Source organism: Papilio xuthus, unplaced genomic scaffold, assembly GCF_000836235.2.
Source record: "Papilio xuthus unplaced genomic scaffold, Pxut_1.1 DF825946.1, whole genome shotgun sequence".
Classification (NCBI taxonomy): domain Eukaryota; kingdom Metazoa; phylum Arthropoda; class Insecta; order Lepidoptera; family Papilionidae; genus Papilio; species Papilio xuthus.
Window position 1 is genome coordinate 2,558,762 of NW_013532703.1, and position 18,823 is coordinate 2,577,584.

General features: G+C 33.8%; 1 protein-coding gene across 13 annotated transcripts in view; it reads right to left on the bottom strand.

The window, feature by feature from the left end:
- LOC106124367 (uncharacterized) overlaps positions 1-18,823 on the bottom strand; it is a 59,410-nt gene that overhangs the window by 31,725 nt on the left and 8,862 nt on the right. For all 13 annotated transcript variants that reach the window (XM_013320956.1, XM_013320954.1, XM_013320951.1 and 10 more), the window contains exon 2: positions 5,463-5,610. The gene's annotated coding sequence lies outside the window, so the exon portion shown is untranslated. The remainder of the gene's footprint in view (positions 1-5,462; positions 5,611-18,823) is intronic.

Consider the following 18,823-nt stretch of genomic DNA (forward strand, 5'->3'; position numbering starts at 1 on the left):
CTTATTTTTAGACATTATTAATTAAAATAATTTGGTGTGAATGACGTGCTTTCATTACAAATACTAGTGTCAGAATGAATCGTGACACAAACGTCGACATTTTAGTAAGGCTAGTGTTGGGTCATCACTGCCACATTTTCGGATTTTCTTTCTTACATTATAAAGTTTCATGTTTCTTATACCCTGAATGTCACAAATATACGAAGTTCCTTTCGTTATATTTCGATGCAAAAAAATGCTTACATCGTGGTTACTACATTATACGTGGGCTATTGTAGATTAAATTTCAAATAATAGGGCATACAGCCAGCTTTCAATTTATAAAATCGCAGAGCGTGCTGACCAATGTAGCGTGGTGGCAGTGGGATTATCCAGAGATTACGCCCAATGCTAGAACAATCCAGTTACTATCGGCCGGGTAAAGCATAGCTCATTACACCTACGTACATTATTCCTGTCATCCTAATTGTAGATTAGTTGAATTTGGTATATTAGAATATCCTTTGTTACTTTCATATGTTTTCATTTCTTTTTAATTACATAAAATGTTAATAAAAATAATATATGAACAAAAGCCCTAACATCAGCTAGACTTATTCAAAAGTAGATGTGGCCCGCGAAGTAAAAATAAATTTGCGTATTCTCCCAGACTATTGACATCAATGCCAAACGGTGAGATACGTTTAGCCGTTAAAGAAATTTAATGTAACATTCATCAATCCATCTAAACATTGGCATTTATAATATAAGTAAGATTTATTAAAAAATCATAAAAAGCAAATGTTCGTTTCTGACGTCACGATGAATTTTCCAACGTGCACAATATTGCATAAAAGTATAAACTCAAGAGTGCACGCTACAGTGGCTTCAATAATAAAGCGCCTCTATAAACAACGAGAATAGGTTCACCATGTTTGTACAACAAACTGGTAATTCAATATGTACAAACCATAATCTTACTAATACTGTAAATGCTAATGTTTAGATGGATGGATGTCGGAAGGTTTAACAGATCTCAATGAAATTTGGCACAGATGTAGAACATAGTCTGGAAAAACATGTAGGCTACTTTAAGTTTTTTTTTTAATTCCGCGCGAACAGAATCGCCGTCAACAGCTAGAAGCTTATAAAACTATATGTTCATTACTTTACAACTATTAGATTTAAGATTTTGTTCATATTAAAAAAATTAGTGAAAGAAATGTTTTTTATTTTTTAATTATTATAAATGGGTGTAAAAATTAAATCTATTGTACTAAATTCTTTGAAAGCATATGTGTTTGACCTCATAGGGAATGTGTTTAAAAATTATGGTCACCCTAACAGTGACCCACTTAAAATAACGCCGTGCGACCAACTGTATTGACTTGTCCTTTTTTATGCACCTTTAGAAGAACAGATGTTTGCTCTTTAAATTTTAAAGGCTTTGTAACATTTACAATTTTAATTTCCTTTAAAAAGTACAAGAATAAAGTGCTTTTATGTAAATCGCTTTAAGCTGCAACTAAAATAGTATTACGTAAGAAAATACAGTTTTGTTACATTAAAAAGGTGGTGAAAAATGGAAGAAAACTCTTTAAAACAAATTTACAATTGTCTACGTAACACATCATTCGATTTATATGACTTAACTTTGGTCGGACGTGAATGCTAACAAAGAGTAATTTAAATATTTTTACATAAAATGTTACTTAAATCGAATTTGTAAACAGTAAATTATTAACTACAATAAATACGACCCAGTGACATCCACGACCTACCGAGCGATGACCTGCATACTATAGGCACATAACATATCTTATCTTCTATATATATAAAAGAAAGTCGTGTTAGTTACACTATTTATAATTCAAGTACGGCTTTACCGATATGGCTGAAAATTGGTGAGGAAGTAGCTTAGATCTCAGAGACGAACATAGGCTACTATTTATTCATTTTTTTCGAATTTATGCCTTAAAGAGCTGCTTTTTATTTAACTTACTAATATTATAAATGCGAATGTTTAGGTGGATGTGATGTGGATGGATGGATGGGTGGGATATCTGTAGAGCGGCTGGGGCTGGGGCTGAAAGGGTGATTATAGGGTAATATACATAATCTTTGTTAATTCTGTTCTTAAAGGTACGGTTGCGGAAAAACGTATACTACACAATCGCATATTTGGGAAAGAAAAAACTTATATATTTATTACTATTTATTTTCGAACGAAACCTATAATCGATCTTAAATTATTTTTTGATTAATATCTTATAATTTGATATTTTAATCTATTTAATTTTAATTGAATAATTCTATCATTGTTGGAAAGCTAAACGATACGAAGCGAATTAACATAGTAAGATTTTATTAATTTCTAGCTTTATCTTAGGTTTACAGTTGTGATATTTTCGTACTTTCTTTTATACAAAGCAATTTTTAATAGTCATATCTTAATGACGATTATTGCGTCGATTATGACGTCCTAACGTTATTTTATAAATGCGTTGCTATCTGTCGTTGAACTTAGACATCGTGGTACAGTTACGTATAATATTAGCATATTGGAATAATAAACGCCTTGGGAGTTCTAAATTAAATAATAATAAATGTTTTGCTTTTAAAGGTAATAATAATTTTACGATTGTTTTAACTTATTCTTTACTAGCTGTACCCGCGACTTCGGTCGCGTGTTTGTCGGAAACACTACCGCGATTATATTTTGATTGCTCACGTTGGTTTATTTCAGACATATTTTTTGAGTAACTTAAACCGTCTATGCAGCGCACGCAACGAAAGTCCTCAAAGGTGAATAATTTTCCCCGTTTTTGCAACATTTCTCACTGACGCTTCGCTCCTATTGGTGGTATTGTTATATAGCCTAAAGCTTTCCTGTACAAATGGATTATCCATCAAAAAAAGTATTTTTCAAATCGGACAAGTAGTTTCTGAGATTAGCGCGTTTAAATAAACAAACAAACTCTTCCGCCTTATAATATTAGTATAGATAATGTTTGCGATATTACTATGTAACTAAAATGTTAAAATAAGTGATTATTCGTTCATAGTTCATAAGTGTCTTGGGTTCTGTCCAAATTTTGTATAAAACGTCACTTAAATCACATTATTTCCTTATTGATATATCTTTTCTGATATTCTATGCTAATAAAACTTTTACTGCTAAATTACCCGGAAACTAGCTGTCGCCTGCGACTCCGTCTGCGCGGAATTAAAAACTTATTTAGCCTATGTATTCTTTCACACTATTTTCTACGTCTATATTAAATTTCGGCCGGATCCGTTCAGCCGTTATGTGATACCTTCAAACAAACATCCATCTATCTAAACATTCGCATTTATAACATTACTAATGTTAAGTAAAAAAATTCAAAAATGTCACAATGTAATGACGCTACATTAGCCTTACTAAAATGTCGACGTTTGTGTCCCCTCACTATTCATTCTGACAATGGACTTTGTGACGAAAGCATGTCATTCGCGCTAAATGATTCTAACTATAAAGATTAAGATGTTCAAACCTGACAAGAGATTTAATTTCCTACAATTCAACCTCAAAGGTTGTGTCTGAAAACCATACTCTCTACTGATTATATTTCTTATATCCGATAGCATTAAATTTGGCATTAAAGTAGAAAACAAATCGATAACATTGCAAAATGCTGGTCAGCAATATATGCAGTTGTTAAATCATGCTCATTTAGTTATGTAAAATGTTATATACATAAATAGAAAAATACACAATGGAATAAATGTAATAAGTTATGTAATGACGTCAGTATTCACAATCGTCTCACACATAAACATGATTAACTCCTGTGACTTGTTAGTACATTATCGTTTCAATGTATAAAGATTAGGTATAGTAATACGATATTATTATAGTACAGATAATGACATCAAAAGAACCGATATCTTGATCACTCTAGAAACTTAACAAGCGAACACAATACGTGCACATTGTTAGAAACTGTTTAATCGTAAATCTAATACTTCAACACTACTAAGAACCTATAATATTTATAAATAAATTGTATTCAATTATACACAATACTTTCGAGTGACGTTGTCACACCACACAACTCTGATTCCGTTGTTTGGAGACACCTTAAAATACTCATCAAGATTCTATTGCACCAAACAAAATAAATGTCTGTAACAACTTTTATGTTATAACAGAAGGGGGCAAACGAGCAGCGGGAACACCGAGATGTTCAACGACGCCCATGGACATAAGCAATAACAAAGGAACCGCAGATGCGTTGCCTTTGAGATGGTCTACAGACGCCCTAGAATAGACAGAATCTCAAAAACTTCTAAATCAGACCTTACTTATCAGCAAATAGACGACCACGATTACTGTCTTCTGTGGGAGTTTTACTTTTAACAAGTAATATCTGTCTACTACTATCTATTATAGCATAATATATTCGTATTGACATCGTATATCGACCAATAATGCATTAATTGTTATTTATAGCAATCGTTAGCGTACACGCGTTAGCAATTAAATAGGCCAGTTCCGAGGACATTGCCCAAGCGCTGGGCTCAGAGATCACAGTGGTGTAGGGCCGTTGATCGATCCAACAGTTTGTTTATACCGTTTTCGTTTAACGACGGAAGCGCTTTATTTACGTTGGATGAAAATGATTGAGCTAGTTCTTTTTATGTCTACTTATTTTCGTTTTGTTTTTGTGAAGTATTTGAAATCATTTGACTTTTAATATTAATACAAGAGAAAACTCTATCGTATTTTTGTTTCAACGTGACGAGACATTGGCATTAACTTTATCTATGTACCAACGATAATATTGAAGTTTTCGTTAGTTAGAAATAACTGTTATGTATACCCGTCTTTATCCTTCATGACTTTTATACGTTGAGCGCGGAAGGCAGTTAATTGTCTCTATTTTCCAGTCACCGCTACATAATTACAGCAGTACAAAAGATCACGAGCCATAGGTTGAGAAGCCCCGCTCTAATTCTTACATAAACCTGCTCATTATAACAGAGAACGTTTGTTCCGCTCTAAGCCGTATCAAGGCTAGTGTTCACTACTATTAAAAGTAAATACAATTTAGATCCTTTGTTACGCATGTCGATTAACTATATGAATTAGTAGCCGTCGCCCGCAGCTTCGTCCGCCAGTATTAAAAAAAACTTTAGTAGCCTATGTGTTCTTCCAGACTATGTTCTACACTTATGTCAAATTTCAGCGAGATCCATACAGCATTTCTCGAGATACCTTCAAACAAACATCCATCCATCTAAACATTCGCATTTATAATATTAGTTAGATTAAATATATTTATACGAAATAGGCTTATCTGGAGCCGCAGTGAATGCATATTTAGACAACCGCTTAAGCAGCCCTAAGTGGACAGGTGTCGCTTTGTTATTTCGGCGAAATTGTATTATCTGACAAGTTTGCTACCATATGATACAAATAAAAAAGAAGATTTGCTTACCTTGAATGGTAGCTATCATTCAGAACCCGGGTGATGGAGGGCCGGTGACGATGTTACGATGCACATTGTATCACTCCATGTCACTTCACACATCACTTGCACTGCACTTATGTCACTTAACACATGCTCGCAAATCCTGTTGCTGCTTCTGTAACAAAAAAAACATCGTTTGTAATCTAATCACAACACGTTGAATATTTTAATATGGAAATATTTTTTTGTACAATCTTACTAATATTTGGATGGATGGATGTTTGTTAGAAGGTATCTCCAGAACGGCTGCTTGGATCTCGCTGAAATTTGACATAGTTGTAGAACATAGTCTGGAAGAACATAGGGGACTAATACATTTTTTTTTAATTCGGTACAGAGTCGGGGGCGACAGTTAGTTATTATACAAAAAAGAAAAAAAAAAGAAACATGTCCTTTGTAAAGAGTTTGCTGAGTATTTCTTTGAGGTCAAATAAATACACAGCCCCTACAAAATTATAGAAAGACTTTTTCCATACTAAACTATCCGTAACTTTTTAATTTTATTTTACAATAAAATGCTTATGTATTCACTCGTAATTTTGATCAATAGCGGTGATAATATGGTCACCATTACTCTGACAAATTCCAGTAACACAAGGGGGCGCGCGACAACCCCAGTCTGCAACCCCACAGTTGTTAAATTATGTTGAAATCGCTCATGATTCTATACGATTCCCTATCACGTGGTACAACATTAAATAATTGATGCCTTGTGTATTGTTCGCTTTTGAAATGACTCATTTGGGTATGCCATGATTCGGAAATTTTTATTTCGGTGTTGTAATTCATTTGCATGTTTGAGTGCTTGTTGTGTTTTTATAATATATTACACTAGCTGTCGCCCGCGACTCTGTCCGCATGGATATATAAAAAAACTTAATTAGTGTAGCCTATGTGTTCTTTCAAGCTTTCTAGGGATATCTTCAAACACCCATCCATCCATCCACATCTCATCCATCTAAATATTCGCATTTATTAGTAAGTTATATATATAATATTAGTAAGTTAAATAAAAAGCAGCTCCGCTATGTCCGTCTCCATGCTCTAAGCTACCTCCTCACAAATTTACAGCCATATCGGTAAAGCCGTTCTTGAGTTATAAATAGTGTAACTAAAACGACTTTCTTTTATATATAGATTTATATGATGCGTGGCATAAATAACTGAGTTTCTAAGACCAAAATCCCCGTTTAAAACATATAGTTAGTTCTATTTTGTCAAAGATAATGACGATATGTTTTATACAGAGTTTTTGGTCTCAGAAACCGACTGACTGTAAACATCTATCTTTGGGCAGACATTCTTAAAAACAAAAGCAAATTTAATTAAAATAGCAAAAAATAAATCGTTACGTTATTAAAAACTTCAATTGCGTACTAATAACAGATTCACTAGTACTCATAAACAATCAAATAACTAAGGTCCGTTCAGACGTGAAAAGTAAAATTACACTTTGTTTCAATCGCATAAAGCTCAATATTATTTGCGATAAAAATCTGCTCTTCTTTTCGCACCGGTCTGTGTGAACGGTCCCTTACGCTGGCATAAAAGACTATTGTAACGTGAGCTGTATTATATTTTCATTATTATCTTTATTTGTATTTTAGTTCAAATTACTAAGTAAACAGTAAAGTCTTTGTTTAACGGCACAAAGCGAACAAATTTTACGATTGAAGTTCTTTAAAATAATTATTTGTACTTCATTCTTTAAAGTGGAACATGATTAGTTCTATTCTTTATAATTTTATAAGTGAACTAGCGAATGCCCGTAACTTCGTCAGCGCAGAATTTTAAAAAAGCCGATAACATGCCCCGTGTATTAGCTACCTTCCCATCTTAGTCCCGTCAAAATCTATCCAGCCGATAGGGAGACTCCTCGGAACAAACGTGGCCTTGCTGACAGACTGACGTATAAACATTTAAAAAATTAGTTTTTCGTTATCAGAATATGATTTTATGGAAATTACATACAGACATTCAAATTTTATTTAATATTTGATAGTGTTTATTGATAAGTTTCGTTAACACAAGCAAAATTACATATTTCACGCTTAATAACCACAGAATGAGCACAATCTAATTCCAAGGTCTATTATTAGAAATATTACTGTTATAATTTTATGTTTATAGAGACAGCAAACCTTAATACATACTACCAAATATACGTCGTGTGCAAAATCTTTCATAGCTGTTGAGTTATTGGACACCAAATCAACGTACCCGTATTACGATGGAACGATACAATCAACTTTTTTTATTCTACTAAACAACGTTAAGACTACTTTTGACTAATCCCTAAATATAAAAAAAACATTGTTAACTTTAAAAATAACCAAAATAAACAAACAATAAAAACCACTGATCGCTGTTCAGTTTATTCAAAGTAGATAAAAATCGATTTTAATAGCACTCGAGTCGTCTCAGAATCGAACCCCCGATTCCGATGGTAAAATATACCGCAACCACCAAACCATTGGCGTTTTAATTAAAGGTGATCTGAGGCACGAAATACAAAAAGCGCGAACGCGTACCCACCGAGAGCTTCATAAATAATACCTTGTCGCAAACCAATCGATTATAATCGCAAAGCAATTTTTCAGAACGCAGAATCGAGTTCACCACATCGTAACGGCCTATACACATTCACGCACACACAAACAAAGCGATGTCTCCAACAAAATAAAACACCGGCCGCTGTCATGTGGTATTGATTCCGGCCCTTCGCCTTCCGTCCCTCTCGCGCTTGCCCAGTTTTAGAACGTGCGAACGGGACAGATGTACTTTCTTCTCGCCAAGATGTTGTATTTACTCGTGTGCAGATTAATACGGTAACGCCCTGTATATTACTTTGTACCTGTACATTTGTGTGTTTGTTACATCACACAGAGAATATTCAAATGATTCGTTACATGTTTCTAGTTATTTTGTTCGCATATTATCTAGTTTCTAGATATGTATCCATTATAGCGGATTACTGAAAAGTACATGTGATTCACATTAATACTTTCGTAGCATAATTTTATACTCCTGATGGAGATTCAGTCTCATTAACCGTGGGTTTTTGAGACCAAAATGCCCGTTTCAAAGATATTGTTATCTCTGTTTTGCCAATGATAAAGAAAGGGATGACAATATGTTTTATACAGAGATTTTGGTCTTCCAAACTCACGGTAAATGTATCTTACATTCAGTTAAAATAATCCAGATCTAAAAGCAAGATTTTCATTAACTAGTCTATAGAAGAACTTTTGGCTTAATTTGGAAGATTATTACAAACAACTGGCATTTATGAATGCAATTAAATTGTGCTATTGAAGAGAAACTTAACTAAATTACTGTATTGTTTCGTTATAAGTACTAATTATATTCACACAAACTTTATTACGGCAGATGTTTTAGTATAGATATTATACGTATATTTTGATGGAGTGGACGAATCAGACGGAGAGGGACGGATGACTCGCCACCCTAATTTCATATAAAACACGTACAAGGCATTAATGTGAACGGTCGAGAAATAAAGGGTATGTTAAATCTCAGTTTTAATGCGACCCTCATATAAGTCTGCAAATCGATAAGTGCAGTACAATCATGTATCTATGTTTGTTTAACTCGGATTGAAGTAGTTTGTTTTAGATATATACGAATATATTATATATTTACTTTAATTATACATACTATATTGATACTAACACAATAATTATCCAGAACAAAGAATTCTAGCGATTACTCCTATGTCTAATAAGAGTAAAAGAAATGAAAGATGAAATTGAATTTAACCAAAAAATTTTGAATCTTCCTAATATGTTTATTTAATGGTATCTCCAGAACGGCTGAACGAATCTCGATGAAATTTGGCATATATATAGAACATAGTCTGGCAGAACATGTAGGCTATTAATTAAGTTTTTTTTACAGCGCACGAAGTCGCGGGCGAAAGCTAATTTACTAATAAGTTTCTTTGTATCCAGTGGCACTGTATAGTAATCAGCTTATCCATCCTAACTTTTGATATGATAGACAAAAAACAAAACACGCCAGCAATCAAGGCAGCTGTCACCTGTATAACATGGGTCTTCAGTTTTTGTCCGACCAATATTTCGCAGCGCTCAACTCACTGTTCTCTAATTAAATGTTACAAGAACGACTCATATAGTTGACACTATACACAGCGATGGATTTTAAGTTTCTTTTCGATATAATATTGTGATACTAACGAAGGTTAGGTTTATCGTACGTTTTCTTAACAGTAAAGAAGTAAAATTATAGTCTATCTAGAATTATAGTCTTAACCACACATAAAGCGATAATTGTACACTATGAAGCGACTTAATCATCCATTAACTGACTCTGAGTGGCAGTTATTCTCAGTCGTTAACTTTTTAATTTATTTTGGCATTTTATCATTACTTCTGTGTTCAAATAAATTATTCCTTCTAACGGAAATCCGTCCGCCTTGTACAAAGCGTCATCGTATAAAAACATGTACAAACGCGAGGTATTTTTTGCGAGTTTCTTGTGTAGTTTCATCTTCATCGGCGTTCGAAAGTGCGCGTCAAAAAAGCGACATCTTTGTGTAAAAACAATTTCACTTTCGATTTAAAAATGTATTACATAAAATGTAATGATAAAAATAATGGCATTTAATTGCGTAATATTTAATAATGTGGCATGTACGAAAAGTAAGTTTTCATGACTTTTAACAAGACTTAGTTTCAATCAAGATGAATGAATTCGCTGATCACTACAAATAGATAGGTGATTGCTTGGAAATTACAATTCTGCTTCGTTCTGCAGATTTAGATGGGTCTGTTGATGTTCCGGGACAGTTAAACCTATCCATATCATTAGTTCGATACATACCGTCACAAACCGCTGCCATCAGCGAAAAAATGACAAAAATCAAATAGACACAAAATATTACGCCTCATAGCCAGTTCATTTACAGAGGTCAGAGAATGAAATTTTTCTGTTGCATTTGTTATGACCATTTTTGAAATAAGAATATTCCCACTGATAATATCATATGAAAGCACAACCACATCCCTTAATAACATTTGTGCTAAAAATAACTTTGTGGAAGCAGATTAAATAAAAATTGTGCCTTGATTGATTGAAGCTAAGATTTGCATTATTACGTTACATCCCCTCATGGAAACAAAACGAGGGGGCCATGGGAAGCAGGCGCAACCCACACTCTACTGTTTGACGATCAGAATTTTTTTTTCATTTAAAAATTTTAGCAGATTTCTTTTGGAAATTTACTAATATTTCTTTTACCATTCCAACTAAGCTCTAGGCTTGTGCTAGGATATGGTTTACGACAATAATCGAATGGCGGGATTCGAACCCCCGACCTCGTGATCGGAAATCCCTAACCTTTACCAGTAGGCCATTGACGCTTTAAATATTTTGAGTAACCTTTATATAGGATGAATTTTATTCTAATTATTCATCATCATCAGCTCACTATAGGTCCCCACCGATGAGCTCGGAGTCTACCCTAAGTTAAGGGTGATTAGGCCATAATCAACCACGCTGGCCCAGTGCGGGTTAGTTGAGTTCACACATATCCTTGAATTTCTTCTCAGATATGTGCAGGTTACATCACGATGTTTTCCGTCACCGTAAGAACGTCGGATAAATGTACATATGTAAATCGGAAATCGAAAAACACATTGGTACATGGCGGGATTCGAACCCAGGACCTGCAGATTGCAAGTTAAGTGCTTGACCCCTGAGCCACCGACGCTCTAATTATTATTAATCGAAAATTAAAACGTCTGTTGTGTAATAACGCTTACCAAAGTAAAATATGAGGTTAAAGCTTAACATTTTTCGTGTTTATGAGACACATAAAGAAAATAGTATAATAATAATTTCCGGATTATGATCAATACAATGTTAAACAGGTAAAGTTGCTGAGTGACACGCAATCGGTCGCTTTCTAATTGACGATCGCTCGATTTATAGACGATTCTGTAACAACTTTCAAGTTTTCTTGTTTTAAAACCCTCATTTATGAAATTCTTATTTCTTAATTGATTACGACTATGTTACATTGAAATGTTTAAAAACTATTGCATTAAGAGAAAAAGTTTAGAAGAAAACTTGCGATTATAAACCCTTTGTATTTACATATTTAACTGTTCTATGTCAGATTAAATAGAAGATATTGAGAAGCAAATCTAACTTATATTATAAATGCAAATGTTTGGATGCATGGATGGATGTTTGTTATAAAATATCTCCGAAGCGGCTCAACGGATTTCCATAAAATTTGGCATACATATAGAACATAGTCTGGAAGAACACATAGGCTACTAATAAAGTTTTTTTTTAAATTCCGCGCGGACGGAATCGCGGACACCTTATATTTTTGTTTTTGCAAAGGTCTTTCAGCAATGGAAACTAAAAGTAAACTTATACAAACTGTAATTATCAATTATTATAGACTTCTAACTCAACATTATTGCTTGCCTAATGTACATTTGCCGATTTGTAGCGTATTTGCGCTTATAAAAATAACATACATTGTCTATATAAATTATTTAAACAGTCATTCAATATGTTGGTTCTTCAAACAACTAGTAATATGACACGGAACGAATGCCCCATACAACAATAACGGTTAACGCCTGCGCCCTCAGCCCAGGTGTGCCCAAATTTTTGGCATTCAATTTCAATTCAAATACCACGTATTCAACAAATTAATACATTCGATTTTAAACCTTATCTCCATTCTTTAATACTTAAAATTGGCATAATTTGGAATACAATTTGTATTTTTGAAGGCAAAACCTTATTATATATTTCAAAGGCGATCAATTTTAAAGGTCTCTAACACCAAAGAGATTTACTATACAGTTTACATGCAGGCTGGAATATATTTAAAAAAAAGCCAGTTGAAATATGTGATGTTACTGGCAACTTCATTTCCTAAAACTATTTATTACGAAAAAGAAAAAAAAAACTAATTACAAATTACGTATCATGTATTGTGTTAACAACTCGGAAATTATAGCTAAGTAACACAAAATGTTACTTAACTAAATATATACTCAAAAGTACACTTTAGTTATAGGCTAATCTAAAAGCAAGTATTAACATTTAGTAGGTTTTCAAACCCAGAACTTAGTTTACTTTACGGCAGTGGTAGTTCTATTGAGAAATATTGTCATCTCTCTCATTACCCTTGAAAAAAACAGAGATACCAATATATTAATACACCGATTTGCAATCGAAAGTCACAAGATTAGCTAGCGATCATCAGTGTATGAGAACAATAAGCATTCATTTTACAATCCTGTTGAAGCAAGGAATTCTCAGTACAACGTAAGAGATAAGCAAATTGTTGGATTTCAACTCGGAACTCTAATGCAATATGCTTTACTTGCATACACGTGGTAAATACCTCTACAATTTTAAAGATTATTAAGAGACTGACGCACACAGAGTAATTAAGTTAGATTGCTAAGGAAGTACATTAGATGCTTTTGCGAAATTTACTCTAGATGACTGTTAAATTTCTAAGGAATTATGAGAGAAACAACACATAAAATTCTGTTCAAATAAAATGAATTACAGACCCAGGTATTTTTTTACCTCTTTTTAAGGAAATTACGCGAACGTATAATAGTCGAATTTCGAACAATAGGCGATTAATACTTTATTAAAATGTATAAATTGCAACGTATAAAAGTACAAGATATGTTTTAGTTGCAATAATGCTGTTTGTTATAAGTAATTATAGCACGTATTAGGTTAATTATGCTGTTATTGCTTCTTTATAAATTGCAAGCTATGCGATGAGATGACCTTGGTTGCAATAATAAAGGATTCAACGGCTATTATCGTTATATTGCACTTTAAACGGATATAAAATTAACAAGTATGTGTGTTTAATATGTATAGATAGTCCGCCTTTATACATTGTTGTTGGATGGGTAGAGACAAGGATCCTTAACTGTGGATTTCTATGGCTCTGTCGCTTCTAGTCTGTTGTTGTAAATTGCAATAGTTGTTGGAGTGGTAGATGTATATAAGTCACCGTTTAATAGTATAAAATCTGGATGACCGTATATAGAGGGTTGCGGGGGCGATAAATCGATCTAGCTAGGAATCATTTTTAGAAAATGTCATTTTATTCGTGTGTATATATATTTGGCAGTAGACAAAATAAGTTTGGGAACCACTGGTGTAAAGCATGACTAAACATATCGACAGCCGCGCAAGTAATACGATAAATGAGCGTGACACTTACAATGTTTAATTGTATTAGCGTGTACCGCGCACGTATACCTCATACCTTGTACTTTGATTAGACGTACGACTACAGTTTTATAAATTTATACTTACCTAGCAGTTTCCCGCAACTCCGTCCGAGCGGAAATAAAAAAACTTAGTAGCCCATGTGTTGCAGACTATGTTCTTATATACCAAATTTCAGTGAGATCCCTCTAGCCGTTTTGGAGATAACTTCAAACAAACATCCATCCATCTATCCAAACATTCGCATTTGTAACATTAGTAAGACTAGCAGTTGGCCGCATTTCGTCGGCTGCGGAATTTAAAAAAAAATATATAGTAGGTACAAAATACAGCCTATGTTATCCAAGGATAGTGTAGCGTCCCAACAAAGAAATAATCGAATCTTTTTTCAACATGTTTTTTGGAGAAGAGTTTACGGGTTCATGCGTACTAACGTGTCCTTTTTAGTGAAGATTAAATATGAGAAATTTATATTAAAGGCTTAAGTGTTCAGTTAACAACTATGATAATGGTAAGATATTAATAAGATATGGGAGTATATGTAAGTTTGATGGAATATAATATACGAACTGTAGCCTCTTAAAAAATAGTACATTTACTTAAACCCTAAGTCGCATCTTTATGTGTGTGCCTGTACCGCGTGCTATATTTAAGAACTAAAAATAATATAATATATAATAAGAATAAATATAATTTAATCTAGTCAGAAGAGCGGTCTGTAACTCGACAGCTAATGTCAGCATTCTTACGCCATGTTTTCAAATTCGAACCATCTCACGTATTGTAAACCAACGGAATGATGCAAATCACAAAGTGCGCTCGGCTCGATTCACAAAAGAATCAATAAAAAACATTTATTGTGGTACATAAGTTTATTTTCCTTATTGCCAAATAAACACTTACGACTGAGTTATTTATTGTTTGCGTTTATGGGCATAAAACGTTAGATCACTCGGTGCAATAATGCACAAAGAAGTATGGCACGATATTTCAACAAATTCTTATATATTTTTAGTTTAACAGTGGTAGAGCCCGCTTTAACATCTTCGCACGAATAGACCCGGCTCGCCCGGTTAAATACTACGAACACACAGAAGACATGCGTGAAGTGGAAGCAATTCCGCGTTTCGTCTGATGAGTGTGCGTCCCGGAGGCCTAATTTAGTCCTCTTTCCCTTCCCACCCTGTTCCTTATAAGGGAAGGATGGGAAGTGGAAGCGGACTTTCCCGATGAGAAGATGCATGGAAATGTTTTCTTTCTGTGCATCCTCTCCTCCGTCGATTAAAGGTAGGCAACGCATATGCTATTGCGTATGTCTATGGGCAACGGTCTCTGCGCTATTTCAGCGATTTCAGGTGGCCGCTCAATCGTTTGCCACCTTAAGATATAAAAAAAAAGTTATAAAATAACTAGCTGTCACGGGCGGACTTATAAAAAATAACTTTATTAGTAGCCTATGTGTTCTTCCAGGCTATGTTCTACATCTATGCTAAATTCCATCGAGATCCATACCGTAGGAGATACCTTCAAACAAACATCCAACTATCCATCATCTAAACATTCGCATTTAAAATATTAATAAGATGTTGGACAGCAGTTGACTACTAAAACATAAAGTTTTTCATCGCTAAAAGTTTGAAATTACTGGCTAAGGCCTCAGCATTAAAAATTTAATCCTAACTTACTTTTTTACTGCTACTAAATTGATAACAAACCAGCCACCATATAATAAAAAATGCGATTATAAATTGTCTGACGCCGCTCAAAATATTTCACTTTTAAGAGGCGAAGTCCCATTTGATGTTGGACAAAAAACAGCCCTCGTCTCGAGGCGGCTTTGTCTCGATCGCTCTGACGCCGAACGACGATATAAGCCATCGATCCGTTCCTCACCGTCACATCGGAAATGCCCTTTCGCATGCTTATGTTTATATTAACGGACATTTCTAACCTGTTCACATGGCATTTGCCTTTTTTAAAGTTTCATCATTATCTGTGGTTATATCTTCAAATAAAAACTCTTTGTAGGCTAAAATGCCTGTCTTTATAACTTGAGTATGAAAAAAAAAACTTACCTTTAGGAATATTAATAGATAGTTTTCTATATAAAACTGTATTTCACCTAATTCATAATACGTATGTTCCTGCTTATATTATTTTTATTTCTTTTCTCCCACACACAAGACTGCGATGATTCATCTCAATAAGAATAAATGAATCATGTAAAAATATGGCTTATATTTGGGTAAACATGCTTAGATTTTGAATAAAACATCTCCAGTATAGTAAAACAAAACTTTAAGACATGCTTAAATATCTCAAGGAAAGAGTATATATTGATCAATTTCTTTTCATTTTAATATGACACCAGAATATTCATGTTACAGATGAAAGACATATAAATAAAAGCGCATGACTAGAAGATATAGAATCAGATATGAAGACTTATGAAGAATAAGAAAGCTGACTGTTCGGAGAGAAAATGGAAGGGAACTGAACATCAGACAAACCCGGTAGATGCTTAAACCTCGGTCATTGAAAATCAGGCCTCGACTTTGATACCTATTGTTTTTTTATTCGCCAAATTACACGTGTAATTTACGCATACTAATTACCACCATCATCAGTCTCGGGTAATATTTAAGTGCCGGTCTAAACATAATACACATTTCTTGTAATTAACGGTGTAAAAATACAACACGAGCTAGTACAAAACCTTGAAATGTCTACGGTAACAAGGCCATCTTTGTTAATCTGTCGAATTAAATACTTACAACATGACTTTATACTGTGACATATAATAAGCTTGAACGTAGACAATATCAGTCTCACTTACCCTGATGAAAGGCACCCGATGGGCTCGAAACTAGTCGGTGTCGCCATTAGACGAACATAACTGTTTTACCCTTATATAAATTAGTAAACAAAAAAGGTTACACTACACACGAGGCAAAAGAAAACTTAAGAAACTTCTTTCTCAAACAACAGTCTTTCAATTATATTTTTGCTTAAACAATATATCAATCATTTTATCACAAGTTAAAATTAGGCATAACCAGAAATCAAAATAAAGAGTAGACTTCCAAAATGCAATCATGACAAATAAATAAAAAAATATTTATACCGGAAGCAGTTTTGGTGATACATATTTAAGAGTAAAACGTACTATTTTATAACCACATTGACGGCCATAATCAATCACCGGCGGTCAAAAGGTTAAAACACCTGTTTAACTAAATAGTGTCAAACTGTATTTTTTGCAGCAATAATCTAATGTAATTTATTAAGGGACAGTAAAAGATAATTCCCGTATACAATATCTTAAGCATTACTTAATATGAACGTTGCATTAACTTTACAGTAATGCAGAATACGATCAAAGAGGAATACATCATCAAAGTATAAGAAAATGTAGAGTTCTGGCGCCGTTTCCTTTGTCCTTCATAACATCGTGCTGGCGCTTCACTAACGGTGTCGCTGGAAGGAAGCCAGTCGCATACTCGACAAATTGATAAAATAATATCTCGCCAGTTTCTTCACACAATCGCTTATTATGACTTGCTTTAAGATTGCATTACTACGATTGAATTCCTACAAAGTAATGTGTTGATACTGAGACCATACTATGTGACCACATTGGTTATTGAATTAAGTTTAAATTAAAAGAAAAACTACAATATATTTTAGATGTATTCGCTTTCGCTGATTACGTTTTAATATTTGAAAATCAAATCTATTTGGTTACATCGTAAGTTATTGTAAGGTCTTTAACTAGACTAACAAAAAATCTTTGATGTTTCGTTCGTAGGTAATAAAAGAAACTAATATTCTTTGAAATCTTACTTATCTTACTAATATTATAAATTTAAATGTTTAGATGGACGTTTGTTACTAGGCATCTTAAGAACGAAAAAACACATAGGCTAATAATTAAGTTTTTTTTTTAATTTCGCACAGATGAAGTCGACAGTCAGTGTTAAAATAATAATGACAGAGATTATCAGACATATAAAATAAAACGTATCCATTAGAATTAAACACCACGTTACAAATTATGTTTAATACATGTTTTATTAGTATTATGTATTTCTTGAAAAGTCCAACGGCTTAGTTATATAATGACCTTATATACAATTATAACAAAGGAACAATACTTGGTACAAAGCATTATCTTGCTTTTCAAAGAACAGACATGAGACAGGTAGTCACCAAACATCAACTATACCCCAGTTCTCTTTACAATTAATCTTATAAGAAAACTAGCATCGGCTTCGCACGGGTACCAATGAATATACGTGATATTATTTCTTTTATTCCGCTTGATACTTGAGAATAATGTAGGATTTTAAGAATGAAAAACTTTTTTTAAATCGGATCAGTAGTTTTTGACTCACAAACGCACAAATCTTTCCTCTGTATATTTGTACTAGCGGTCGCCCGAGCGGAATTAAAAAAACCTAAAACCTAAGTTTCTGTGTTCTTCCATACTATTTTGTGTAGGTATGCCAAATTTCATCTTGAACCGTTCAGTCGTTCTGATACCTTCAAACAAACATCCACTTTTTTATGACAGAAGGGGGCAAACGTATAGCGGGAACACTGAGGTGTTCAACGACGCCCATGGACATCAGTAATACCAGAGGAACCGCAGATGCGTTGCCGGCCTTTGAGGTGGTGATAAGCTCGCTTCTTGAAGGACCCTAATTCGTAGCGGTTCCATGTATCCATCCAAATCGCGTTTATAATATTAGTAAGATTGATCAATAGAATAATACCGTGGTTTGGACATGTTATGAGGAGGGATGATGATGATATAAGCAAAAAAGTAATGAGATTGAATGTGGATGGCTACAAGGGTAGGGGAAGGCCAAAAAAAGTATGGAATGACTGTGTGAAAGAGGCTATGCGTAAGAAGGGAGTAGACTCGGATATGACGGCTGATAGAGATGTATGGAGGAGTAGTACATACTGTGCCGACCCTCGATAGGGATAAGGGCAGGTTGATGATGATGATGATCAATAGAATTATAGGTACAAGTAAAAACTATTTAGTTATG